Source organism: Sminthopsis crassicaudata, chromosome 2 (genome assembly GCF_048593235.1).
Source record: "Sminthopsis crassicaudata isolate SCR6 chromosome 2, ASM4859323v1, whole genome shotgun sequence".
NCBI classification, from domain to species: domain Eukaryota; kingdom Metazoa; phylum Chordata; class Mammalia; order Dasyuromorphia; family Dasyuridae; genus Sminthopsis; species Sminthopsis crassicaudata.
Genome location: NC_133618.1, coordinates 44,837,485 through 44,863,101, shown reverse-complemented (window position 1 = coordinate 44,863,101; position 25,617 = coordinate 44,837,485). Strand labels below are relative to the sequence as shown.

Here is a 25,617-nt window from a genome sequence, read left to right as displayed (position 1 = left end):
GATGACATAGCTTCCTAATGCATCCATAACCACTCAAGAATTTGGCTGTGCTATCAACACAGGAAAAGGAAGTGGAAGGATCTTTTTGGGGGAGGGGTGCAGACTATGAATACAGTTGGATGAACAGCCTTTAGAGCTGATCCAACAATTTATAGATCTTGGAAAGAAAGACTGCAGATGGAAAATGGACTGGGCCCAGAATTACCGAGAATGCGGCGGGTTGCATTTGAAGTGTTGCTCAGTAGTACTCCTAAAACCCTGGAGTTTCTTTGTGGAACAACGAGCTATAATACCAGTGCTCTTCAAGACTGCTTCAGAAAGGACACGTTCTCTTAAGAATTCGAATTGTGGGTCCTTGAAAGAACAGCGGAGAAATGCATGGTGGATAGAAATAGCGGACATTCACAGAGAACAAGCATTCCGTGGCAGAAACAGTATAAAGGATGTCATCAAAGACCTGTGTGAAGAGAAAAGGAAGTTGTGGTAGAAGGAGTGAGCTTATGCTCCTCTGGTACCTGATAGTATGTCACATGAATAAGGACAAAATCCCCAGCGCCTCCTTTTCAGGAAGATACAGGCAAGCTTTGCCCAGAATGAGAAGGCATGGATGGGCTGAGGTTCACTATTTTGAAAGGGCTACCCCTAGCAGTGAAGCCATATTCGTTGAGGTAGATAGAACTTGGAATCTGACTGTTAGGGATGATTCGGGTTTCCTGTCATTTGAGGAGATAGGCAGTAATTCTCTTAAAAATGAAAGTTTGGGAGAGGAGTATATTAATGGAGGAACGGTTGAGTTTAGTTTTAAGAGTCTGAGGAGCTGAAGATTCAAGTGGAAATGCCTAAAAGATAATTAGTTGGAGATGCAGTGCCACAGCTTGGGAGATAGATTAATTTGGAAGTTGCCCACATAAGGGAACATTGTTTTAGAGAGAGATCGTTAGCAGATTTTAGTGGGTCTCTTTCACTTTACAGATGGAGAAACAGGATCAATAACTTGCCCAAGACTCACCGGGTCAGAGGCGAAAACCAAGTCCCAACACTTAAACCCACTATACTTGAAATTGTAGAAATGAGTGAGATCACAAAGGAAGAAAGTCCCTAGAAGAGGTCCAAAAGCAGAAACTACCGAAACAGCTACATTTAGAGGAGAAGACGAAAAGGAGCCAGAGAGGTCATGGAAAAATCGGGATCATGCCGTGGGATTAGGGTCAGATGCTGCAGACAGGTCGGGGAGAATGGCTGTGGACGGCCTGCATGGTTTCTGCATTTGCAGGAAACCTCAGACACAGAAAAATTTGAGGAGAGGGAGATTACAAGTGTAAGTGTGAAGTGGATTTGGAGCATGAGGGTATGCATGTGGTAGAAATAGGTGCCATTTGCTTTCCTTCCTTTTTGAATTGCAAGTAATCTAAATTGCCTTTCCAGTGTCCTGTTTACTTACCTCCCTCCCTACCCCCACTTTCTAAAATCTGAAACGCTACCTTCCTGGAACGGAGCGATTTGGCTTCCGGCTTTCATGGGTCTCCCGCTGGAGTTCATACCTGAGATGTAGCAGTGGGACTCGGAATCAAGAATAACTTTGCCTTTTCCAGGAGCCCATTGTGGTCAAATTATCAAGGCTTTTAATGGATGTGCTCTTTTGGCTTGGTACTGGTAAATTATTACCCCAAGGATGAAGAAGGCTAATCAGGAGGCTACTTTCATTTTGATTTTTTCTTTGAACTTGTTAATGTCACTACTATGATATTAATGATTTGGGGGAATGATTTGCATGGTTTCCCCAAGTGAATTAGTAATGATAATCTTACATAAATATTTAGGGGAGAGGGTGATTTGAAATCCTTGCATCAAGTAGAACCATTAGGAGTATAATGAGCAGTTCCTGGCATATAGTAGGTGCTTGATAAATGCTTGTCAAATGAAGGGTGACAGTTCTCAGATTAGTAATCCTGGATTATATTGACCATCTACATCTACGTTGGCCGGAATCCATCACATTGGACAGGAATCCCAGAATGACATTGAAGTGTTTGAACCTTGCCCGAAGGCATCTCTTCAAGGAATATCCATTTAACTGGATGATTTACCTTTAAACCTGCCAAGAAAATCATTTTGGAGGACCAGGACCCCCCCCCCCCCCCTTGTGCATCTTTAATTGTTCCATCAGGAGGGAAGCCTGCCCCAGAGCTCAGGGCTGAGTCTGCTGCAGAGTGCTAATTAAAAATAATAGCGGCAAGGAAACAGGTGTTACCAGGGAAAATACATGGTGTCCAGATATCAACAAGCTGGCCCAAGCTCCTTGCAGGTAGCGGGCAGCTGTGAGGCTGGCAGATCCCCTCGTCCCCCTACCAGGGGAAGATGAGGAAGTTAGAGTCACAAGAGACGGCCTTCGAGCACTTGTTTTGTTTAATGACGGCCCCTCAAAAAGCCTACCTGACTGGCAGGTGTGTGTGTGTGTGGGGGGGGGTTAATGGACAGAGGACTGCCATGTTAAGCACATGGAGAGCCCTGTGCCGAGCGCCCAGATAGCAAGGCAAGAGCCCTCTTCTCCGGGAGCTCCGGGGGGGATTCCACGCCTGTGGCAGCTGGGGCCGGTGCAGAGAGCCACGACTGATTTTAAATGGGTGGGGATGGGGCTGGAGAGGGGAGAGCACAATTGGCCCCGTTGGATGGAGGTTTGAGCAGGATCCATCTCTGCCATGCTGAGAGTCATGGTCTTGGGACCTTAGGAGATGCCAGGAGTTCTTGTGACCTTTGTCCCAGGTGAGTTAGCGTGGCAACATCGACGGAGCTTGAGAATGGTCTTAAAAACGCATTAAAATGTTAAAATAGGTAATTTCTTTGGGGAAAAAAGTTTCTAAAATAATAAAGAGGACCTAGTGGGCACCATTTACTTGTGTCTTCTAAAAGCTCATACAAGATCGAGGGAATACCACCACAGGGTGGAGGGCAGTCCTTGTTGTGATGGAGGATCCTGGGACTGGCCCGCCGCCGCTGGCGGTGGGGAGAGGTCGACAGAAGGTGCCTTCGACGCCGTCTCGGGTCAGAGTTATTAAACGTGTTAAGTGTTCAGAGGAGGAAGCGCGGGGCGAATTGGCCCAGTTTGCCCGTGACGCCTAGGTGTTTGTGACTGGAACGGCGTGGACGTTGCAGGTGGCTGGGAATACCCCAGAGGATTATAAACCTTCCAGGCAGGAGAAATTCATTCTGAGTAAAAGTATCATCCAGAGTCGACTAATGTTTCCCGAAGTCCCACACGCACCTACTGATGTCTTCTGAACGTAACGAATTCTCCGAGGAAAGAGACCTGGGAGTCGGGGATCTCTCCGGGGGCCTCCGTGAGGCTCGAGAGAGATGCAGAGTCGATAGTGGGACGAGTGTCAGACTTGGAACAGAAGGCCGTGGGTCCGGGCTCGTCCCGTCCATCCCCTCGGTGGCTTGGGCAAACCATCTCCTCTCTTGGGGTCTCGGTGTTCTCTGTTGTACAATGAGGCGGAGCGGGGCTCAGGGGGTTGGGGGTGTGGGGCTGGACCAGGTCATCCCCAAGGTGTCTTCTAAGAGGGGAAGGAGACTCCATTTACTCCTCCCTCTGTGCCCTCACCTCTTCTAGCTCTTTTTTCCCACAAAGATCCCCTGAAGGAGTTCGGAGAAGGGTAATGGAGAGGAGAGTTATATGAAAAGGAATTACTGACCCCCCCAAAAAAAGAAGAGTGAATGGAAATTAGGGTGTTTGGCAGAAAACATTTGATTCAGCAGTCTGGTGCCTATTTTGAAATGGTTTATAAGAGATTTTTTTCCAATAGAAAAAATAATTATTTTGAATTGTTTACAACTGTTTATTAAGCACCTGCTATGTTTAAGGCAGCTTTTGGGAGGATTAGGGAAGGCTTCATAGAGAAGGCGGTACCTGAATTAGACCATGAAGGAGGGAATAAATATTTCATTAACCACATAGGGTTATAGTATTAGGATTTAGAATTCACCGCTTAGAATTGTAATCTCAGGCAGCTGATGCTGCGATTTATTGGACTAATTTCTCGATTCTTGAACAAAATGCCCAAAGTAGTACAATTGCTACAGCTCTATTTACCTTCAGAAAGAAGAGTGGTCTCCAAAGAGTACATTTCACAAGGGCGCTCTGACCCCTTCGTATGATGGAATGACTCTTGGATTTAGAACACCTCGGGTAGAACGCACGGTTACCAGGGGTTTCGCCCCTCCGCACTCGTCGGGTGGCCAGAGCGTCTGCTTGGAGACTTGGAATGAGGGGGAGCTCGCCACTCTCCAAGGCCGCCGGTGACCCTCCAGTTTTCCTCCGTGCCTGCCTAAATGGCTCCGTCCTTTTGGCTTCCAGACCGTTTTAGTCCCTCGTGCACAAAGATGGCCCTTCGCGCATTTGAAGAAAGCAATCTTGTCTCATGTAGCTGGGTCCCTCTCTATGTCCCCTATTCACTCAGTCGACCCTAAACATGAGTAAGAATGCAGCAGTTGAGCAGATTTCATACTTGAAAACCAGGTCCAGCAGTTAAGGCGTGGAGCTGGGAACGAGATAAAGCAAGGACACTTGTGGCTCATTTAGCGTAGAGAGTATCGTGGCTAAGGAGTGGGAGACATAGAAATACCGTGCTGTGGAGGACTCGGATATCCACCTCGCTGTTCGGAGGGCGGGAGGGAGCTCGAGCCAAGAAGTGACGGCTGGACTTGGGAGTCGGGCCAGATGCAGCTCACGATCTGCCCCCTGCCACCCGTGGGGCCTTGGCAAACTGCTTGATCCTCACCGGTGCCCTGCGCTTCCACTTGTAAAGAAATAGCGGTGAGATTGGACCAGGTGCCGTCCAAAGGCGCTCGCGATTTCACTCCTCTGGCCCGATTAATAACAACAAAAATGACTTATGCGAATATTGACATTTTAAGAATTGCAAAGTGCTTTAAAATGTATTATCTGGGGCCGCTAGGGGGCGCAGTGGATGGAGCACCAGCCCTGAGTCAGGAGGACCCGAGTTCAAATCTGGTCTCAGACACTTAACATTCCTGGCTGTGGGACCCTGGGCAAGTCACTTCACCCCCGCCTCAGGGAAAAAATAAATAAAATATATTATCAATTCCGTGCCTCTTAGACTCATTCGGCATGCGTGTGAAAGATGAATTGGAGGGAGGGAAGGTAAAGACAGCAAGGAAGGCTTTGAAGCAGTGGGGCTAGGACGAGGGACTTGGGGGGGAAATTCTCAAAGGGTGTTCCGGAAGGGTCTGGGGCCGGGAGGACAACGGGACCAATGGCGGTAACATGGAGAGAGGTTAAGAACATAGGAAATTTGAACCACAACTTGGTAACTGGCTGGGAGAGAGGGCAGACAGGCTTCCAGAAAAGGGGATGTAGAGATGGGGAAGTCAGGGTGAAGAGGAGCAAATATTTGAGGTAAGAAAAGCCCACCATTAGAATGAGTTTGGGCTTCTGGGGGAACGGCAGATGGGCATGTCCCGGAGGCACCTTCTTCCATAACTCTTTCTCCTCAGCGCCATTTTAGCTAAAACCTAGAAAGGTGCTGGCGTCCATCAGCAAGGAGCCCTTCCTTCGGAGGGCTAACCTGGACGCAGACGTGCCTCTGGGCGGGCTTGGGACCCGGCGGGGTTCCTGGGGAATTTACGTGTAAGCGGGGGAAGCTCGTGGGTCTGCCGGGGAGCACTACCTTCTCCTGGCAACAGCTTCGTTTGAATGGAGGGTGTAAGATGGGCTCAGTTCAGAAAGTGTTAAAACCTAACAGCCCTGCCGGGGACGAAGTGCATGTATGTGTGTGGAGATGCAAGTGTTAGACCCACATTCCCCCACAAACATGCGGACATGCTTGTGTATAAGTTATAGATACAAAGTCACACGTGCGTGTGTGCCTAGCTAGTTGTCTAAATGGTTTTCTCTGTTGTGCTTTAAGCTTTGCGAAGTACTTCGTTTTTAATCTCATTCTATCCTCACAAAAATGGAGAGAGAGAGAGAGAGAGAGGTGCTGTTACTGTTGGACAGATGAAGTGACGCGTGCGGGCACATGCCTAGCCTTTGTCTCCAGTGGGACTCTATAGCTGTGTGTATATACGCACTTCATGTGTGTGTAGGTGTGAATATATAGGTTTGTACAGGTATGTGCATACGTATGTAGATATCCTACACATAAATGTCCTTCTGTATCTGTAAATAGAATCCAGAGCGAGCCATTCCTTGACTTTGATCAAGATTGTAGAACTAGGAAATGGCAGGGCTAGAATACATGCTCATTCTCGGACTCCAAAGCCGATGCCTTTAGGACCGTAGCACACTGGCGCGTCGGTGAGGAGCAGACAGAAAAGGCTATGTGGGTCACAGCGCTGTGGCCCGAGGACAAAGTGCTGGACACCCGCATTATCCACTATCCCATCATTAGCTCTGCAGAGACACGGACTTTGTGTCTGAGAAAAGTCTCCTGCAATGGTACCGTCGTTCCCTCGAGGGCAGAATCTGGGCTTCCCAGATTAAGGTGGTGGAGGAAGGAGGAATGAGATGTATGAGCTTTGGAAAATGCGTGTTATTTGAGACAGGGATTTTGGGGTGGGGGTGAGTGGTGTCAGGGTAGTTCCAGAATCTTTGGTGTGTTCCCTTACCACAATTAGCTCCCCGGATAGAGGGGTTTCTGCCCCTGGAAGGGTCCAGGGAAGCACAGATGAGGAGTGGTTTGCTAATGTGGGGAACATCATGGACAGAACCAATTACTCCCCGAAATATCCAAGGAGTGGCAGGTGGTGTATGACCAGATCGCCTTTCCTGAGTTGTTAAGGGTTAGAAGCATAAAGCTGGGCCGGTTTCTGGGTTACCCTTGTTAAATTGTCTAAATTCAGCTTGTCTGGAGTAGGCGAAAAGTCTCGTGTAGAAGTCGCCGCTTAAATGGAGTTTTAGATGATGAAAATTGTCTGTGAAGGGGGGGAACTTAACACTGATTAAACTTTTACACATGTTGCTCCCTCCAGCCATCATCATTGACCTAAAACTGTGCAAAGTAGCATTCGTGTTGCGTAGCTCACATTGTCTAGATCTTCTGATTGCTCCTGACTTGGAATTGTCCCGGTCCTTATGGTTGGTCTGTTCCTTCCTTTCAGATGCTGTTTTTCCCCTCTGGAAATGTTAAAATGCTAAGATATTTTAGAAGATTAATATGTCAGTATTACAAATAACAGCAAAATATCTATTTAAACATTCTGGACTTGAGTCCCTTTCCAGGTTCTTTAGCTCTTTGGAGTTGACTCCCGGTGGAATTTGACCGCCTCTTCGCTTCTTTTGTTTGCTTCCCCTTCTGCCTCTGCCAATGCTGCCAGAACTGGAAAACAAACATTCATGTGAATAAAGTTTTAAAACTTAAATTTGTAATTTTATGTTTAATTTTGACCATAAATTTTGCTGGAAAAATATTTATTAATATGTTAAAGGGACTGATAATCCAGGAAAATAATTGTCCTTATGTAGGTTAAACTTGATCTTTGCAGACAGAATGACCAGATGACCCCAACCAAATGCTGAGAAATCACTTAGGGCAGCTTGTAATTAATTAAAGCACTTAAAAAACAAAACGAAACACAATACAGTATTGTAAATGTAAAGTTGCATATATGACTTAGGAGCAAAGTAAAACAGTGAACTCTTAGCATTCAGGTTGGGAGGGATGCTTGCCTCTGGAACGAGTGAAATAAATTCCCAGTAGCAAATCAGAGCTAATGGCCTGCATGACTTAGAACGTCCCCACACGGTTCTTCGGACTTTGACTGTTCATCTGGTCATTATGGGTAGATCTCTGAGCATGGATTATCACAGGTGAGTGTAGCATGATTTTCAGTGTACTCATGAGGCAAAGACAGCTGGGTAAGAGAGCATATATGGCACGTAATAGGAAGTTAAAGCTAACAGGAATTACAGAATTCTAGCCATTTAACATTAACCTGGTTATATCATGGATTCTAGGACCAGTCTATTAAAGTAGCTTTTTTTGGTGGAAGAAAAAAAAATTTTTTTTCTTTTTTTAGGAGTTTTGAATTTTTTTCCCCATTTACTTTTTTGAATTCTTTACTAAAAAAAATTTACAGAAGGAGAGAAGCATCTGGTTTACTAGGGCCAGTTTTGGTTGCCAAGGAACTCTTACAAGAGCAGGTAACTGAGTTAAAACTAATCCCTGGGTGCATCCCCTCCAGCCATGCTCTGGCATTTGTGAGTTCATAGCGAGGTCTTTGGCAGTCAGGCTGATCTCTATGTAAAACTGGCTCCAGTCTCTTGATTTCTGCGTGATTGGGAGGAGGAGGAGCACAGCCAGTTAGTTGTCTGCAAAAAGAGCCTCATGTCTCTACTAGCCCAAGAAATTGAACCGTGCTTGCGAACACACAGACATGCATCTCGTCTCCTGGCTAATTTGTAGGTCTGGCGTGTCAAGCTGAGAGGGGGGCTTGGGATCTGAGGGGCTGAGCCCTATGTTTGTTTGCTCGTTTGTTTTATTTTCCCACTTTCTTTCCTTTTGGAGTGGGATAGCGCTGAAGAAGAAGAGGGTCTCTTCCCATCCCACTTGGCCTTTTACTTCTGACCTCTTCCTTTTTTAAAGATGGCCTTGTTTGCCCCCTCGGGGTTCGGGCTGTTCACTCTCCAGTCTTGTGGGAAATCATTTCCTCTTGTCTCCTAGTTGTGGAGTTTTCCTGAGATCTAGACCAACCTTCTCCTTTGGAAGGGGAGGAAATTGGCCCTCGCCAAGAAAGCTTGCATCTTGTCCTAGATACTAAGATACAAAGTGGCAAAGTGGGGGGGCGCACCTTGGAGCTCTGAAGGACGTAGGATGGTGCTGTCACTCTGGGAGACTGCGGTCCTGAAGCTGGCCGCTTGGCTTGTACCCAAATTTGGTTTAAAAAAAAGATCCAGGATTTGGGGCCTGCTTCCTCTGGTCTGCCGAGGCTCTGGGGAGGAGGCCTGGCAGAACCACCGTCTTCTGCGACTACGGGTCTGCCTCTTTTCGCGCGTTACGTCCCTCCGTCCTCGGGACCAAGTTCTCAAGAGAAGTTTTAATTACAAACCAAGGTGATGTGGTTTGCGCTGTAACAAATGGACGTCAGTTGGAGCAAGTAGCCCTGAGAAGAGCTTCCAGTAATAAAACACCAGCGATCCTACGGTGCATTCTCAGTAGGAAATGTAAAAGCCGTGTTGTCTGCTTTACTTCCTTCCTTATGAAGTGGGCTCGGGAGCAGGGTGTTGAAGGATGGTTCCTTAGTGGGTCCAGGAAGAGGGTTTCATAAAACACAGCGCCTCCCGAGCTGGCAGACGAGATTCCTGTAGCTATCACCCGGCGAAGGAGGGTATGGCCGTGAATTTGAGGGTGGGTAAGGGGGCAGGGGGTTAAAATAGAAGATCTTGGGCTGGCAAATCTTTATTAGTTTTGTAAACAGCTTTAGGAAGCGCTGGGAGCATCTTGCAGGGACCCTGCAATTATCATAATAAACAGTTTTATCATCTGCTTGGCAATCAATAATGTGGCTTATGCTGCTTTAGTATCTCAGTAGTATTGATTACCTTAACAACTCTGCTGCGGTCAGCTTCCATTAACCCCTGCTCCGCCGGTGGGGCCCGTGCCTCCAACTGGCGAGGGAGAAGCTCCCGCTGCAGCTTGGGCAAGTGTGGGAATTTGACAGCTGGCCAGGCCAGTGAGTCAAACTCAGCTTTTATCCCAAGGCACCCGGCAGAAAGAGGGGTTTTAAACAAGGAATCTGGAAGCTAATGCAACTTTTAAAGGCATCTTTCGGTGGAGGCAGTGTTTAAAACAATTATGGCAAAGGAGATTGAAATGTGACTCAGGAGTTTGGAGCTTAAAAGCTGACATGTCTTCTCTCCCAGCCTTTACTCTGCTTGTATCCCCTCTCTGCATCCTTGTCCACTCTAACAAACTCCGACTGGGATTTTCAAAGGGGTTTTAGAGCAACAGGCTTCCCTGGGATTTTTTTTTTGGGGGGGGGGAAACTGCATCTTAAATTCTGGGGAGAAAGCGTTTGCAGGGGCTTTTGGTCCCAGGATTGAGGAAAAACCTAATTCTAGTGTCTCCGAAGTGGTCATGGATCTTCTTAAGCTACAAGATTCTAGAAGCTGAGTTGCACAATGTCAGATTGCCCCCTTCCCGTGAACTTTTCCACGTCTGCCCAATGTCTCTTGGTGAAATAAAAGATATGGTAGGGGCTGGCTGAAGTGGGATTTTACTTCCCCAGATTAAGTTTTTTAAGTGAGTAAGAGAACTTGTAGGTGCTCTAATTTTAGGGGTTCACAACATTGAATGAGCCCCCTTTCTCTCACTCTTTGGGATTTCGCCCATGCCTGTGAGTTCAGTGATCATCTCTATACAGACTCTCATGATTGTGCGTCCGGACCTCTTCATAGAGTCCTGGATTACCACCTGCCTGTGGGACGTTTCCACTCGGCTATCCCATAGACAGCTCCGACAAGGAATCCGTGACAGAACTTAGCTCTCCTCCCAGCCCCTCCTCCTAACGGTGCTATTTCTGTGGCTCTTAACCACCATCCTTCCTGTCACTCAGGTTTGCAACCTTACAGCTGGCCTGGATTCTTAACTCTCCCTCACCCTCCGTATCTAACGAGTCTTCAAGTAGTATTTTGCCTTCACCACACCTCTCTCACCCTTCCTCTCTCCCGGTGTAATGGCACAGCCACCCTCATTCAAACTCTGGTCTCTCTTCTCTTGGACACTGGTACTCCAGCAGGCACCTAAAGGAGCTCCTTACCTTAGTCTCTCCATTCTCAAATTCATCCTCTACCCGCGTGCCCCAGGGAGCTTCCTAAATTAGCTTATACCTGACGTGTCTTCGCCTGCCCCCAAAGCTTCGCCCTTGGGATCCTGGCTTTTCTAACCTACATTTCTAAAGTTAGAACACGGTGCTTTTCTTAAAGCTCTGCGGAGCTGTTAACTAGTCTGCTCCCACACTCCACTCCATCTCCTGCTCCTTCCCTTTGCCTGGCTGCCTCCCTGCCCCGTACCCTGCTTTCTCGCCTCCAGTTGTCAGGATCCCTCTTCAGAGCCCTGCTCAAGGACTTACCTCTTTCCCAAAGCCTTTCCTGATGGTCAGCTGCTACTTCCTCCTCTCTGAATTGACTTTGTATTTACTTTATACGTATTTTGCATCTACTCTGGGCAAAATTTAAACTTCTTCCGAACAGGTACCATTTCATTGCCAAAATGCATCTTCTGTTTCATCAGAAACTAGCACCAGACCGGGCACATAGTAGGTGTTTAAAAAGTGACCTTGGATTGAATGCCAGGATAGAAACTGCCTGGATGGTTCCTACACTGCCAGGGAGATTGTTACAGGCGGGATTTGAACTGAGACCTTCCTGACCCCAGTCTGGTGCCCTCTCGATTAGATAAAAATCATGGGGACTTACCTCATTCGTATGTATGAGTGAGGAGGTGCCCTTCGCTGCCATATATGTGATCCTTATGTGGGTCCGGCCTGATGAAATGAAGCTTCACGTGTCAGTCCTGCCGGGAAGGCGGCTCCATCCGGGGCCCGGCCTGTTCGAAAGGGCACCACAGAGAGATGTTGGGGGTTACGTGCTTCAGAACTGGAGGCCCTGTGCTTGGTGAGCAAACCTCGCCCATCTCTGAATACTGGGGAGAATTGTGGAAATTCGTCAGTCACCCGGCTCTTAGACCCTGCCTTCCTTCCCCTCAGTGGAGGGCCGAATGTTCCTGCCTTGTATCTTGATTTTCCAGACTCTTGATGGCCACCGTCAGCCATGAAATTCACTGCTGAGGAGCAACTCGTGCGGCACATTCGCAGGAAGCCCTACACCTTCCTCAGCCACTCCTTTTGGCTCACGGGCAGTGCAGCTTATGCAGAGCAGGATTTTCTCTTTTTCCCCCAGTACCTTACTTACTTCCATGAGCTCTATTAAGCAAATAAAAACACTTAATGCCAGTGTGACCTCATGTTGACAGAAGTACACACACTGCACTTCATTAGCCAATTGGTTAAAGTTTAGGGAGAGCAAGTCCGATGAAACAACTCATCAACCAGCACACAGTGGAGGGCCTTGTGGGAAGATCGATGTCCAAAGGGAGATGTCTCAAGGGAGGCAAGGAGGAAGACAGGGTGAGCTGAGGCAGTGTAGCATGGACTGTGGCATCCCCCACTGTCAAAGCCTTCTCGTTTTCCCCCCAGTCTTCATTTTCCCTGGGCCTTGGAGTCACCGCTTCAGTAGCACTTTCCTGTGGCTGCTACAAGCTTACAAAGGAGTTGATGCATCCTTGTTATGGAAAGCAAACTGGAGACTGACACAGTCACCCCTAACCCAGCTTAAGAAGCCTAAAATTTACTTTCTCTGACTGGATCCTGGCCCTCAAATTCCTTTTATTTTCAGTCACCCGGCCGCCTCCAAATTTTTTTCTTTAATTTTATTTTTAAAAGATGAAGTGCTAACATGAGAAGGCTTGGCTATTGACCAATAACTTTTTAATCAACATTTTCCTAAAACTTTAAAAATTGGAAAAGACCCTGCATCCTTCCATATGGTCAGTCTTTGCCTTTTGGGTGGAGTCAAAGATGTTCTCCTAAGTTTGTAGCCTCTGTCTTCACACGCCTTGCTTTTGTTACCTTCTCCCTGACGATGGTGGCCACGACCACAGGCCAGGCCTCTGTTGCCTCTCTTCTAGGATACGATGGTAGTTGTCCTATCCTCCTAACTGCTCTCTCTGCCTGCCAGGATCTCATAAGGCACAGATCTAAAACCCTTAGCAGCTGGCCCTCTTTTTTGCTTCAATGATAAACTATAATTGTCTCAGCCTAAAGTTTTAGGCTCTTTCTCTTTCCAGAATTCTCTTACCCCATTCCCTTTCACATAATCTATATTTAATCTGTAATCTATAATCAGACTACTCTTGACTTTTCATTTCTTGCCCCCGTACCTTTGTATGTGCAGTCCCCCCCACCCCTTTGCCCAGAATATGCTCTGGTCTCAATTTGGCTTTTCAGGAACCTTTTCTTCCTTCAGGGCCCGATGTGGGTGTCCCCTACCATAAAGCAGCCTTCTTTTCTTCAAATTAGCAAAGTTGTACTTTGTGTTTATCTCCCAAATATTAAAATAGAGCATGATTTGAACTGTCTTTGCATCTGTAGTACACAGCACTTGGAAAGCTTGCATGTTGGTAAGGCTTTAATTAATATTGCTTTTAATTGGTTTGATGGTGAAAGGAGCTTTCCTGAGCAGTGCCAGAGTGCTGGCATATGTACGGTGATGTCATGGCGGACCTATCCTTCTTCTTTATAGACCTTTAAACATCTGTGAAGAGGCATTCACCACAATAAACATTTATTGAACATCTACCGTGTGCTAAGTACTAGGAACCAAAAAGAAAGAGAAGAGCCCTGCCCTCGAGGAGCGTGCAGCCTAATGATATTGAAGCTTGTTGCGGAATTCCGTGTCCAGGATGCTCTTCCTACTGGCCAAGCCCTGTGGCCCAAGTCACAAACCTCCGGGGCTTTTCCCACGGGTTGCCATTGGGTGCTGCCGCAGGCTGGGTTTCTGCTCCAAACTTTGTTCTGATCCGAGCGCTCACCGAACCAATTCTCGTCCCCTTAACTAACGGTCTATTCTGAATTCTTTGGGGAAGTCGCATCCTAACTGCGGCCTGGTGATGCTACTCTGCCACAGCCAAGCGGCCTCTGTTTGCTCGGGGCTGCCTTGTAATTCTGTTCTATTTCTTTACAAATTTAATGACCACCAGAAAAGGGAACACTTCCATATATAAAGCGGAGAAGGAGGGTCATACATGAAACCATGAATCTTTAGGATGTGCCACTTACCTCTTCAATGTAAGAAATAGAATATAAGTAACACGGTGAACTCTATGTACTCTGAAGCTCTGTTGGTCAGTATGATCAGAGTTCAAAGTCTTTCAGCTATTTTTCCTTATAATGTTAATTTATAAATTATTTCCTGTGAATATTTTATATATTATAATATATGTACATATATTATATACAATGTTCACTTTACTCTGCATCAATTCATATGTCTATTTTTTCCTGGAATAGTCCCATTTGTCATTTCTTATGGAACAATAATATTTTGTTATGTTCATATACCATCTTTTTTTTAAGGTTTTTAATCATTTTTTCTTTTTTTAATTTTATAATTATAAAATTTTTTGACAGTATATGTGCATGAGTAATTTTTTAAAATAATATTATCCCTTGTATTCATTTTTCCAAATTATCCCCTCCCTCCCTCCACTCCCTCCCCCCGATGACAGGTAATCCCATACATTTTACATGTGTTACAATATAACCTAGATACAATACATGTGTGTAAATATCATTTTCTTGTTGCACATTAATTATTAGCTTCCGAAGGTATAAGTAACCTGGGCAGACAGATATTAGTGCTAACAATTTACATTCACTTCCCAGTGTTCCTTCTTCGGGTGTAGTTGTTTCTGTCCATCATTGATCAGCTAGAAGTGAGTTGGATCTTCTTTATGTTGAAGATTTCCACTTCCATCAGAATACATCCTCATACAGTATTGTTGTTGAAGTGTACAGTGATCTTCTGGTTCTGCTCACTTCACTCAGCATCAGTTGATTTAAGTCTCTCCAGGCCTCTCTGTATTCCTCCTGCTGGTCATTTCTTACAGAGCAATAATATTCCATAACCTTCATATACCATAATTTACCCAACCATTCTCCAACTGATGGACATCCATTCATCTTCCAGTTTCTAGCTATAACAAAAAGAGCTGCCACAAACATTTTGGCACATACAGGTCCCTTTCCCCTCTTTAGTATTTCTTTGGGATATAAGCCCAGTAGTAGCACTGCTGGATCAAAGAGTACCATCTTTTGTTAAAACTATTTCTATTGACAGACACCGACTTTCTCAGCCTTCCCCTCCCCAGTTCTTTATTACAACAGAAAACTTTTAAAATAGTTTTGTATCTCTGGATTTCTTCTCCTTTTCTTCCTCCTTCCTCCTTTTTTCTTTTTCCTTCTTTTATGTATAAAGTTGGTAGCACAGTGCCAGGCACATAGTAAGTGTTTAATAAATGTTTGTTCCTTTCCCTCTTGAGTAGGGCATGGTAATAGGCTTAGCGGTGGTATTTTTGAATCACTGGTTTGGTGACTGTGGGGGCACTAATCCAAAACGTATCCTACAATGATTGGACCAATTTAGAGCTCCTCCATACTGGATAATGTCCATGATTCATATATATCAGCGAGCCTGTCTTTCAGCAGCCTGTCCAGCAAGGGTCATTTTCTATCATGTATTGTTTTTGAGCTCTTTTTCTTTTAACCCCATACTTCCAGTTCCACTATTTTCCAGTATACTAGAAATTTAATTAACGTTCAGCTGTACTGATTCAAGCATCTTTATATCAGACGGGTTAGTAGTGATTATTTTATCTTGACCATGTCTAGGACTCTCTCTCTCTCTTCCCCTTATCTCCTGTTTCTTTTTTTAATTTTATTTATAATTTTTTGACAGTACATATATGAGTAATTTTCTTTATAACATTATCCCTTGTATTCATTTTTCCAGATTTTTCCCTCCCTCCCTCTACTCCCTCCCCCCGATGACAGGCAATCCCATACATTTTACATGTGTTACAGTATAACCTATCATCTCCTGTTTCAAAGGAAGAAAATAGCTTTTGAAATTATAATAACCGACCCTTGTATTGATATGCTATCACCTTATGGGAGGGTCCATGACTCCTTGCGGGGTGGTAACGTGATCTAATGAAAAGCGCTGAAATAGGTGCCGGAGTCAGGAGACCTGGTTGTAGGCCCGGCCTGGCCTTGCCACAAGTGAGTGGCCTGCGTGACCCTGGGAGAATCACTTACTATCACATATTTCAAGTTTTTGGTCTTGTTTTTCTGTAGATTAGCAATGTGAAAGGAAAATGAGAATGCGTGGGAAAATATTTTAGAAAAAGGTCTAAAACTCTACGGGCAGACGTAAAGTTCAGGCCTGCCTGGCTGTCGGCTTGTCCGTCGTCGATGTTGCTGCGAACCATCTCTCTAACCTCCTCTGTAGGGCTTGGGGTGCTAGGCCGTGGAGTAGCTAGTGCGAGGGAGGTGAAGTCCTGAGTTCAGATTGTTTTGTTATTCCGTCACTTCGGTCGTTGCCACTTCGTCGGAGATCCTGGAGTGCTTTGACATTCCCTTTTGGAGCTTATTTAATAAAGGAGGAAACGGAGGCAGGCAGAGTGAAGTGATCACACGGCTAGGAAGTGTGGGGCAGCTTTGGACTCGGATCTCCTTGACTGGAGATTGGGCGCTCCTTCCACTCTGCCCTGGAAGTTCAGCATTTAATCTACTCGAAACTGGGACTTTTGCCTGTCAATTGGCAAGTAAGCTCTCCTCTTGAATTAAAAGAAGCTAGAAATGAGGAACTTCAAAGTATTTTTATAGAGTTAAAACAAAAAAACAATAACAGCAACTACTATCACGGATCGGTGCAGAGTCAGAGGGTCACCAGTGCCTGTGAGCGAGTTTTGAGAGCTGTGGAAAATAACTTGGGTTCTGACGAAGGACCTTGCCGATACTTGGGGAACTGCCCATCACTGGCAGGTGGTACGTGCTCCTCTCAACAAAATCTGACTCCTTGCCTAGCTATAGTCTACTTTCCTCCCCGCTGTCTCTCTGATATAGTGACGTGTGAAGCAATTTAAAGGTAAAACTTCCAAAAGGAATTAAATGTATGTGTAGAGTGAAGAGAAGAAGAAATATGACTTGGTTATTTCATCATAGTATAAATACTGACTCAGTGGTGGCCTGTACATCTGAGGACCGGCTCGGCTCAGGGAGGACAGTCACTCCTTTAGACTTTGGGGGAGCCAGAGAAGACCATCTTTTAAGGCATGGAAGGTTCCGGAGAAGTTACCTTTCCTGACAAAAATCATACATCCCTGAAATATAAAAGAGGCCTTTTTATTTGTAAAGTTCTTAGCCTGTGTGGAGGCCATTAGAAGAAGGAGGAAGTGGGAGGCTGCCCGTTTCTGTTTGGTCTGCCTGCTTTTTTCTGGGATCCCTGTAGGGGACGGGATTTCTGCTAATTGTATCCAATTGACTGATGAATTTCAATGCCCAAACATCTTATCACAGGTAATTTTCACTTTACATTTAGACATTAAAAAAACAAAGTTTTGATCCATCTGCATTGATCCTTTTGGAGTTTGGGAAAATACTCATCAGGAAAAACTTGGAACTCAAGTGTCAGGAGAAAATTTTAAAATGAGATGCCAAAGACCCACTCGAAGGAGAATGTATCTGAGGCTTAGCCTTTTAGATTAGGTGGTGAAAAATCTGTAGGTTCATCTTATTCTTAGGAGCCAGTAGAAACTAATTCATGTAAGCTGTTGTCAACATTAGAGCATCCTGGCAGACAGGCTGTACTGAATCAGCTGAATTTCATCAAGCCTACTGTTATTTCAGACAGGAAGATGAAAGATGTTTACCGGGAGGGCAGGGTAGCAGATTCCCTCTCAATGACTTAGTTATTTATTTTTTGAGAAGAGAGTGTGAGCGGGGCAACTCTAAATATTACTAGTTTACCTTTAATTGTAGGGAGACGGTATTGGCTCGCTTATGAATTACAATTCTATATTTATGAGAGTCATTAGAATAGTGGGGATGACGGGGGGTTCGCACCGCAGCGTTTGCCAGGCATGGGCATCGGCCGTGCCCAGGACTGGGCAGGATGAAGGTCCTGCTGGATGTCTTGGGCTGGAGCGGGGAGTGCCTTGCCGTCTCCCTAGGATGCTTTATTTCTAAGTCAGCCCCAAACTTTGCTTTCCTTTCCAGCGGTGTTAATGGCTTGCTCAGAGACATCTTTCCTCACCCTGACGTGGTTTCCGTCTTGCCAGGTGTATGTTTGCCAAGTTAGCCGTTTCTGGCTGGCGAGGATGTAGGTGAGCAGGACCTTGGCTATCGGTTTTCATTGTCTCCCCTCTTTGGCTTTAGTGTTCTATTTTGGAGCTCCCGTTCCACATCACCAACTGCCTCTTAGACATTTTGAACTGGATCTCCCCAAGGCTTCTCAAACTCACAATGTCCGAGACGGAGCTAAGCCTCATCTTTCCGCCCAATCCCCCCCCGTTTGAGCTCCCTGGTTCTGTAGGAGGCAGCACCACTTTTCCAGCCATTCGTGGGTGTACGGCGTCCATGTCCTCCCGGAGTCGGCTCCCCCGTCAGAAGTTGGCTTTTCTAGCTCCTTTCCTTTTCCCTCTTTGCCTCTTTCCTGCACTGGCTCAAGGGCCCTCCCCTCTCACCCGGACAGGAGTCCTTCCCTTACTTTCCTTGCCTGGTTTCCTCCCATGGCACCTCGCAAACACTTTGCTGCCAGGGCCAAGCGGGCTTCTCCCCACTCAAGTAAACTGCAGCGGCCCCCACTGCCTGTAGGGCCACCTTAGACTTCCCTGACATTTTAAACTCTCTCAACCTGGCCCCTTCCTGCCTTCCCAGTCTTTTGCTCCCCATTCCCTCCGGACACTCCAAAGTCCAGCCAGACCGGTCTTGGTATTCTTCTGTACACATAGCATAGTTCATTATTCCTCTCCACGTTGGGCGGCTGCCATTCCTGGAAAACATTCTTTCCTCATCTCTGTCTCGGGTCACCGTCCGTAATGAGGCTCTTCTTGGCCCCCCAGCTCGCTCTTTTCCTGCCCCCCAAACAATTAACTTTGTACTTATTTTATTTCTATCCACTTTGTAGCCCTTGTGTTTTGCTTAGTACCTGGTATATAGAAGGTGCTTAATAAGATGCCTGTTGATTTGATAAACAGTCTGGTCTATTGGAAAGATCAACAGACTCGAAACACTGGGTTCGAATCTTAGTCTGATACTTACTCCTTTTTAACTTGGGGCTAATCATTTAAAACCCTTCTGGGTCTCAACTTCCTTATCTTTATAATGGGGATAATTATACTTACGGAATTTTTAAGAAAGCACTATACAAATGTGAGTTGAGATACGCACTGGGGAGAGAGTTCTGCTCATATCTGCTAAGCAAGTGACTAGGCTTTAACCTGGTCAGCGTAGCTCGTAAATCTATACCTGTGAAAAGGGCATTTCACCCGCTGTAGATCTGCCGAGTCTACCTGGGACCTCCTATAGGCAACTTTAGGACGGATGTTAGTCACTGTCATCATTAACCTGGGGAAACAAGGCCCTCATAATGAGCTAGGATGTCCTCTCCAACCCGAGGATCTGGTCGAGCTCCCACCTCCCTTGGCTGTTCTTGAGAAGGTAGGTCTTGCCTGAACCTAATCTTCTCTAAGTCAGTATCACCAGCTCCTTATTATATTTTTGGCCAGGAATCGGGGTTACTTGCCTGGCATCCCAAGTGTTAAGTGAGGCAAGTTTGAACTCGGGGCCTTCTGATTCCAGAGCAGATGCTCTACCACTACTGCTCCCTCGAGCTGCCCCCGCTCCTTGGGGGACTTGATAATAGCGAGAAGGCTTTGAGAAATTCTTCTGGAAAAACCTTTGCTCATCCAGTTCTTTGGTGGCTCACGGGCCCTGTCCCACTCTGTATTTGAATCTTGTTGCCTAACGATGCTCTACCTGTTTTAGACTCTTAATAAAATTTGACTTTTGAATGAAGAGGGGCTAGGTTTTGCCGACTTGAAGCTTTAAAGTACAACCTTCCCCTTCCCCCCAAAAAAAACCCCCAATAGTCATTCAACTGCATCCTTTTCTGCCTTGGGACACTCAGGGACGATGGTGCAGTCAGAGCTGTAATCTGGCGGGGACGCTTCTGAGCTGTGTGACCAGTCATTTGACCCCTCTGGGTTTCCTCATTTACAAAAGGAGGGGGTTGTGATTTTTGTGATTTCTGGCTTCATGTTAAAATTAGAAAGATTGAGGATCCGTCCTCACGCGAGCTTGGACCTTGGGCTGTCTGGGGCAGACGGGAGCTTCTGGCTCAGAGCCCCCGGCCAGTGGGTGCTCTCGTTCCGGGAGCCGGTGGCTCCGGCTGCGTCTCCCCTTGCAGGCCTCTGCCCGAGTCCGGAGGAAGACCAGGCCTTTGGGAGGCCCTGGGTGTGGCTAGGAAGTTGGGTCTCGTGGCCTCTGAGTTTTCTTCTAATGGAATTTCCCATCACTTACTGCCCTGCTGATTTCTGATCAATGAAAATGAAATTGCATCACCTCCTCAGAGGCTCCACGTATGCCTGCTGCTTCCAGCTGTGTCAGTTCCGGTAAAATAATCTCATCAGGCGTGCAAGAGGGTAATAGGAAATAAAAATAAAAACCCACAATTAGCAAGAGGCCAGGCAGTTGAGTAACACTTTCCGTCCTGGAGGCAAAGAGGGCCTGTGAGTGAATGCCTGAGGAAGGCGAGAGACCCCTTTTAGCCCCCTTTTTTCTGCTCTCTTTTCCTCCTCCACACATTTCTCTCTTCTATCCCCCTTGAAATTTTGTGAACATCTCTCTCTCGGAGCGTCTGTGGCAGGACCCGTGTTATTTGGGGGTTAGGGACTCGTCGTCTTGGTGGGCTTCCTCTGGCACTGGGTGCGAGAGCGGCTGCGGGCTGCTGGCGGTCCAGGCTAGGATTTCTCTTGAAGGCGCGTGGCAGGGCGGAAGATAAAGCAGGAGAGTGTGCAGCTCTGGGGGGTGCAGAGCGGGGACCCTGAGGGAGACCAGGGGAGGCCGGCGGCTCTCCGGCTGGGCCGGCTGGGCCTGCCGACGGCCTCACATCCAGCTCTTCCTTTTACGTGGGGGATTTCTGCGGGCCTAAGAGAACAACTGTGAGAGGGAGAGTGTAAGAAGCCAAAGTTAGGAAAACACCTTAAGAAGCTTCAGAGTAAGATAGAAGTGGAAAACCCATTGGTGACCAATGTGAGCGACAGCTCGGTGGCTGGCCTGGGATCAAGTAACCTCAGACACTTCCTCCCTGTGTGACCCACGGCAAGCCACTTAATCTTATTTGCCTCAGTTTCCTCATCTGTCAAATGGACTGGAGAAGGAAATGGCAAAGCGCCCCAGTAGCTCTACCAAATGAGGTCATGGAGAATCAGACACGACTGAACAAAAGGAGCAAAGTAATATGAACGTCGTGAGCCTCGTGCTCTAAGGTATTGCTACACTGGGCCAGCTCCTCCACCTACCCTTGTGTCGGATAGAAACCCGAAAGAGAGTGTGGTGGCTTCCTTGTGTATTTCTCAAAGGTTAGTCCAAGATACCATTAATCTTTAATTTGCTGAGTCTTTGTGGTCCCCTGGCGATTTAGGATTCAGTCTCTGAGAGAGTCTTTAGAACAATAGAAGAATAAAATGCCATTGCCACAGCAGCAACTCTGTGTTTGAAACATTCCATGTGTACAATACCTAGGGGCTCAATATTGCCATGCCCTTGCATAGCTTGCGGATCAGTAGAGTATGGAGAAGTCCGCTGCGTGTGGCCGAGGCCTTGAAGGAGGGGGAAAAGCGAGGAACTTCCTAGTTGGGAGGAAGGCAGGAGCCAGAAACCAGCGGACACCTTGACGCGGGGTGGACTCGCACGGTTGAAGAATGCTGGGTGGTCTGTTCCGACAGGAGTGTAGGCTGCTTGACGGAGAGGAATGAAAAATAGTTTGAAGCTGTCGTGGGGAGAGCCTTGAATGTCATGCTAAGAAGTTGGTACAGTTCATTTCCTCTAGGATGCTGGATGGCCATTAAAGGGTTTTGAATAGGAGAATGACATTGGCTGAATATCCACCATCTGCAGTGTTTCGTTGCTAACGTGATCTCTCCCACTTGGTGTTTTGTATTTAAAATTATCTATGTACTTCTCCAGTAGAGTGTAAAACCCCTTGCAAGTAAGGTTTGCTTCAGTCAGTCATTCACGTCTCTGGGGGCTAGCACAGGGCCAGGCACGTATCGCAAGTTCTTAATAAATACTTGTTGGTTGTTTAATGCTCAATTGCAAGAGTGAATCAGAGAGAGATTGAGATGGCTGGGATGAGTTGGGGAGATTTGATAGGCCACGGAAAACAGAAGGGACTCTATCAGTTATCTAGGCAAGAGTTAGTGAGGGGATGGGGATGCTGAGAAATGGAAAATGAGCTTTGGCAAATGGGAAAGGAGCGGACGTATTAAAGTGTCATTTTGGGGGCAAAATGGAGGGGCCTAAAGATCCCCCAAAAAGTCAACTGTGGAACAACAGGATGTAGGAAGCGTGGGTGGGTTCACCCTGAGTGGATTGTCACAGGAGACTGAATTCTCTCTTCCTCGGGGAGGGGCATTTTGTAAATGTTGATCCGAATGGTCTTATATCAGAAGCCAGATCTGTATGTGACGGAGCGGAGACTGCTCGCTCAGGGCTTTGTCGCGGGTGTTGAGGGAATACTTTTTGTTCATCTTTGTCGTGGAGTTTCCCACACGGTTCCTACGGGTGCACTCCTACCCCAGAGCTACTGAAAACTCCTTCCCTCTTCTCCCCCATCTCCCCCAACAGAATGGGGCTGCTCTATTGGCTTTGTTTCTAGTGGAGAGGTTTTGGATAAGCAGCAGAAAAAGGGATCTTTAAAAATAGAAGTGAAATTATGCTAGTTTGCTGGTCAGAGTTCTTTCTTAAATTTGAAATCTTTGTAGAACTTGCAGGAATAATGGCTGAAGCCTTTGCCCCATTTCTAAGCCACCTGAGCTTGGAATTGTTTATGAATTGGAGGTGGAAAAAAAGGAAGGGCCCAAATAGAGAAACGCCTTTCTTTCCAGATGCGTCTGTCTGTCTGTCTGTCTCTCCCTCTCCCCTCTCTCCTTCCCTCCCAGCTCTTCTCACTCACCCCCTCCTCATTTTAGATGTTCACCACAGCATCTTGATCGAAATTGATCACATTTTATGACTCGAACCAGCAATTTTTCTCCTGGGACCAGAGTGTGCAGGAAGTCATTAAAGGAAAATATGTAAGGATGCTAATTCTCAAACTAAGTTGTTAGGTCTAAATAGCATTTGAATGGTGACTTCAAAGTATAATTAATGCAAAGATCCTTTAATGCCTATCCGGGATATTGAACCAACTGTATTGTCATCAGGGATCTTATCAGAACTGTCTTGTGTGCATGTTTTAAAATGCAGGATCTTTGTATCCTTAAGGTTTTCATGAGATTAGGGAAATATTAAATTCTTCAGATGGTAGATCTTCAAGGACTTTTATTTTGTTCTGTGGCTTAGTTACTTGAACAACTCTTTTTCAGGGGCCCAAAGCTAACCATTTCTTACTAGTTTTTTTTGTTTTTTGTTTTTTGTTTTTGATTGAAAGAAACAATGCAGATACTGGGCATCCTAATTACCATAAGACATGTATGGTCAGTACTGGGATCTTAAGCCTTTGTTATTGTTGGTTTTTTAATTGTCACTTTTAAAAAATTACCTTCTTTTCCAAATATATCCCTCTCTCTACCTAGTAAGCCATTCTTTGTTTTAAAAAAATGGGAAAATGGACAGAGAGGAAGCAGTTCAGCAAAATGAACCGGCCTATCCACCAAATCTGTCAGTGTATGTAATGTTTCCTAGCTATAGTGCGCCATCCCCCACCTCCCCACCCCAACCTCTGAAGAAAGGAGGGGTGGTCCATCTTCTCATTTCTTCTCCAGGGCCGAACTTGGATATCATAATTGGAGAGTATTTAATTTAATTTAATTTCTGGAAGCATTTCAGATATGAACCCAAGAGTCTTAATGGAACTCGTGGCCTGAGACCCACCTTCAAAATCTTTGATTTTATTTTTTCTCACATTGTGGCAGAGAGAGTAACAGAAACCGGAATTAACTCTGGCTCCGGAAATTGAACAGAGATTTTCCAAGTCTTTTAGGGGTTCAGAGGAGGGGGAAAGGATATTCTTTAGATGATCTAGGTATTCCAAGGAAGACTTCTGAGTAGGACATGATGACTGAATGGAGTTGGAAGCAGTGACAGACTATTTAGAGCCTTGGAAGTCTGTTCTGGAGGCTGGGTGCTTGTGCCTTTTCTAGTGATGGCCCTCTCTATTTCCAGGCCCAAGACCCAGCCTCGGGCTTCTACTCCTGTTTTGTTTAGCATGTCCTTTTGTTCCTCTAGCTTGAAAAGCTGTTTATGCTAATAAGCTAATGAAGATCTGAAGAACTTGCTGTGCTGATTTGTGTGTATGTGTGTGTGTGTGTGTTGCCCTATTAATGAGCCTTCACAGGGCAAACCATGTTTGCATTGTCACTGTGCCAATTCCGGAACCCTGTGCCAGAGTGAGCTGCCAATGGCAGGCCCTGTGTGTAGTTTCTTCCTGCTGATTTTGCAAAGAGGGTCGTTTTGAAGTGGCCTGCCAAGTGAACCCTTCCTTTGCCCAAAGTCATCTTTCACCTTGCCTTCTGCTGGCTATTTTGTCCTGTTACTAATCCTAATGATAATAACAACTCTTATTGACCCAGTGTTGCGTTTATGAAATACTTTGCTTGCAACTCGTAGGTGACTGGTCACAGGAAGTATCCTCAGTTTACAGGTGGTGAGAATTAAGCTTGACCAAGGTCGTAGAATTCTTTAGTCCGATGGCAAACTGTTTCTCTAGAGGACTGTTCTTCAATCGACAAGAACAAATAATTATCTGAGCCGGAATTCAGTTCCCTTGACTCCCAGTCCAATGATCCTTACACTTAGAACTTATTGCCTTCAAAGAAATTAAATGGGCTTCCTGGTTAGAGGAATTTAAGGGCCACCTGGGAAGCAGACAGATGCTGAGGCCGGGCATGGCAGAGGGGCGCCCCTGAGCTCCCAGAGCTGATGCACCAGCGAGCCATTCCGGCCTGGGCTGCAGCAGGGTGGTTGGAAAGGCTTCAGGTATGCACTGGCCGTGGATTACTTTCCCTGTTAGGACCAGTTTGTTACCGGAAGAGACACACTATGATGGATCTTTAGTCTTATTATAACTTATAAAAGCTCTCTGCCAGGGCACAGAATGGTGGTTATCCTGGTCTTCCTTACCATTTCAGGGAATATTGAAGTATGAAAAACAGGCAAAGGAGGAGACCATTAATTTTTTATAATCACTTAAATGCTGTGTAAATATCAGACATTGGGGATCATCATCATCATCATTATCACAATAATTATGTAAGAAGTGAAGAAGGTGTGGTCTACTTCTCTCTAGTCCAAGATCCCTCTTGAATGTGTCCCAAGTAGTTAGCTTGAAGAAAGGAATCCACATAAACTTTCTCTCTAGTTGAGGAGGCCTTTTATCCACAGCAATTGCATGCATCATGCAAGTGATGATTTTGTGCTGATTTGGAAGCCCCTGATCAGAACCCTAGAAGTCTAGTTGACTCATCTTCCTACTTTTGACCCAGCAAATGTTGTATCCACACTTCTTCTAAGAGCCCCTAAAGATTAATTTGTTTCCTGATGATGACGGATATTTACATTGCACATAAAGATTTACAAAACCCTTTACCAATGTCAACTATATCTATTCCAAGTGTTCTAACTGCTTCATCTTGTTTGACCTTTACAAATAGCCTTGAGGTAGATGATGGCTGTAGTTCCTATTTTACTGATGAGCAAAGTGAGACTCAAAGATTTGGTCACCACCCAAGGCCTCTGATTTTTATAAAAGGGGTATTT

At 46.0% G+C, this 25,617-nt stretch overlaps 1 protein-coding gene and 1 long non-coding RNA gene across 2 annotated transcripts in view; one reads left to right on the top strand and one right to left on the bottom strand.

Annotated features, from left to right (window-relative positions):
* The window catches only part of ZFHX3 (zinc finger homeobox 3), a 273,607-nt gene that overhangs the window by 49,744 nt on the left and 198,246 nt on the right, over positions 1–25,617 (top strand).
* LOC141554314 (uncharacterized) lies at positions 7,185–12,584 on the bottom strand. Its single transcript, XR_012485829.1, has 2 exons — positions 11,435–12,584; positions 7,185–7,337 (listed from the first exon to the last, which is right to left on the bottom strand). It is a non-coding gene; the product is annotated as an uncharacterized LOC141554314 (long non-coding RNA).